General features: G+C 33.4%; 1 pseudogene; it reads right to left on the bottom strand.

Annotated features, from left to right (window-relative positions):
- Positions 1-2,211: 2,211 nt before the first annotated feature.
- LOC129008357 (translation machinery-associated protein 16-like) lies at positions 2,212-2,832 on the bottom strand (annotated as a pseudogene).
- Between the last annotated feature and the right edge of the window lie 263 nt (positions 2,833-3,095).

Raw genomic sequence — 3,095 nt, 5'->3', positions numbered from 1 at the left:
ATGTCTCTTTCACATTAATGATTAATTTATGGAGAAACTGAACTTATTTTATCTCTCAAAATTAGCCATTACAATCTCACACTCCTACCTCTTCCATGATAGTCCCTGGGACTTGAAGAGTTGAATAGTTTTAATTTCTGAACCTGTGTCTCAGAAATGCAGTTTATTTTGATTGGCATCTTTTATGGGGCCTGAAGATAAGTCTTTAATTGCTGTCAGTGTTTAAGAGTTAGCAGTACTTGGTGTCAATTTTAGACCCACGATTCAAAGCCCTGTAACTTAATGTCACAAATACTTTAAAAGCACACATAGAAGGCTGGGCATGTTGGCTTATGCCTGTAATCCCTGCACTTTGGGAGGCCGAGGTGGGTGGACCATGAGGTCAGGAGTTTGAGACCAGCCTGACCAATATGGTGAAACTACATCTCTACTAAAAGTACAAAGATTAGCTGGGTGTGGTGGCCCGTGCCTGTAGTCCCAGCTACTTGGGAGGTTGAGGCAGGAGAATCACTTGAAACTGGGAGGCAGAGGTTGCAGTGAGCTGAGATCATGCCATTGCATTCCAGCCTGGGTGACAGAGGGAGACCCCTCCTCAAAAAAAAAAAAAAAAAAAAAGCACATACCGGAAACACACACAGCTAAAATAACTCTAACCTAAAAAACTTTTTTAATCTCAGTTTTTTTCTAAGCAAACAAAAACTTAATAATAGTGGCATAGGAATTATTTTGATAAAATATAAAATCTGTTAGACCAGTTACCAAAAGGCAAAAAAAAGACCTTCTGCCCTGTACAGAATATTATGTTGGAAGAAAACATTTCCTTGAGATCTTTAAGAAAATATGGTTAACTTGAGGCCACAACAAACAGAACTTGAGGGGAAAAAATCTTGCATGAGCTGAAAATAAGTTGAAGGAGAGCGTTATTATTTTGTGCCTTTTAAAAGAAGGGAGAAGAAAATGAAAATTGGTGAAATGCAATAAAAGTTGAACTTTGTGGTAAAAAAATTAAAATATCTTAAAATTTATTGAGAGTAAATAAATAACTTAAGGAAATTTATTTTTCTAATCAATTCTTTAGTGTATAAGTAGTTTTTCTTTACAGCAAACCCAATCTCTAGAAAGACCATTATTATTTCCCTTGAATTATAGACAACTGGATCATATAAAAGGTTTTGTTTGCAGAAATAAATTTTATTTGTAATTTTCAGAAGTAAAGAAACGTTATAATACTTTAAGTAAACTGTTAACAAGACTTAGTTGACACCCAGTTAACCTAATCCAGTATTGATGTTTTTATTCTTTTCTTGAAAATACTCAAATACACCTGCATTGTGTTCCTTTAAAAACATGTTAAGGATACTTGCATTTAACGAGTTTTTTGAGGAAGAAAATTATACAACATTCATGCTTTTCATGATAATGAAAATACTGAATTATATGTCAATTTAATTTATCTCTTAGAAGAAAAAGTAACATAATTAAAATCGCTGGTTCTCTGATCTTTAGTTCTCTCTCCACAAATAAAACCTATCACTTTTCACAATAAAAAAGCAAAAAAATTATACAATTAAAAGGAGATAAACCGAAACTCTTTATCCGCTTTGTTAAAAGGTAAATTAATTGTGAGAGATCAACATAACAATCATCACTGATTTTTTTTTTACCATTTAACTCTGATTCAGATGATAAACAATAACCTATAATGCACCAGTGTATACAAATTTCTTATCACATTTTCCCTTATTTTGTAAAAAAGGAAAATGGATTTCATGCTTAAAAGAAGGATTAGTGTGACATTATTACTGAAAGACAATTTTGCTATTATCACAGTTCAAAAACTACCCACAGGAATCTTTTAGGAAACAGGTTACTGTCCATTTCACAAAATGTGAAATTAGGTGATCATAAATACACAAGAAAAACAAAACATTTTTTGTCCTTAGTTATATTGCTCCCTTCCCACCCAAAATTCAGATGAAAAAGATTAAACAGCTTTTGCAGATCATGTCTATCTATTTTAGCAACTTAATGAAAAGCAACCTTCATTTTAAAATAAATATCATAACACCATTTTTGAAACTAGAAATTAAACTCTCATCATATAAATGAATGTCAGTATGAAATTCTTTTATCTTGACAATTATGTACCATAATGAATGAATATACTTTGAAGCTCTTAAATTATTTATTTTTAATTCAAGTGAAGACAAATTATGCCACTGCAGTCATTTCCTCATCTGAGTTACTTGATTCATTGTTTAGTTCCAATTCCCCTAAATCTTGGTCTACAGTTATAATAGTTTTCCTCTTGCACTTCTTGGGAATTGCATCATTAGCACAAATTTTTCTTATTTTAGTGTTTGGCAATTTCTTCAGATTAAAGTCACATTCCCTAAATGTTTACAGGTTACTTGTATTTAGAATGTCTGGAATCTCAAGGCCATATCCTTCATACTGCTCTCACTCCCGCTCCATCATCTACTTGATGACAGTCTCCCAGGAACAGTGCCACCTCCCCTGCCTGTCCCTGATACTGTTATGTAACTCAATCTGCTCCAGCTCACTGCTGAATCGATTTTAGTATCTTTCAATTAGTTCACAAGCATCTTTCTTTAAGCTTCCCTTTTTGTGGGGATCAAGATGATTTTGAAACCACCGCAGGTTTTCACAAATAAGGTTGAAAAAAGCCTTACACAAGGCTTTTTCATTCTTCAATTTTCTGTTTTTCTTGTTTGTGGGCCTCTCTCATAATTTGAGCTGCTTTTCTACTAAATGGATGGATTACTTTTTTTTTTCCAGTCGTGCACTTTTTCCCTTTGATGCTTTAGGCATGGTGATGTCCTTGCTGTCATGGAGGAGCTCCACACTCTAGACCCAGGCAATCTCATGAACCACAGGAGCAGCAGCTCACACAAGTACCTGGGCTGAATCCCCAAAAGTTTTTGTTTTATTTTTTATGAATCCTTTTGTTGTGAAAAACAACTAGTCATTTTATTCTAGGTCTAAATTTACCATACAAGATTCTTTCACATATAAAATTATTTCTCTTTAAGTGTTCTTACCAAAAGATACGTCTTTGTTTCTATAACTTTCTT

This window comes from Pongo pygmaeus, chromosome 9, assembly GCF_028885625.2.
Source record: "Pongo pygmaeus isolate AG05252 chromosome 9, NHGRI_mPonPyg2-v2.0_pri, whole genome shotgun sequence".
Classification (NCBI taxonomy): Eukaryota; Metazoa; Chordata; class Mammalia; order Primates; family Hominidae; genus Pongo; species Pongo pygmaeus.
The sequence above is the reverse complement of the archived record's forward strand: the minus strand, read 5'-3'. Positions and strand labels throughout refer to the sequence as shown.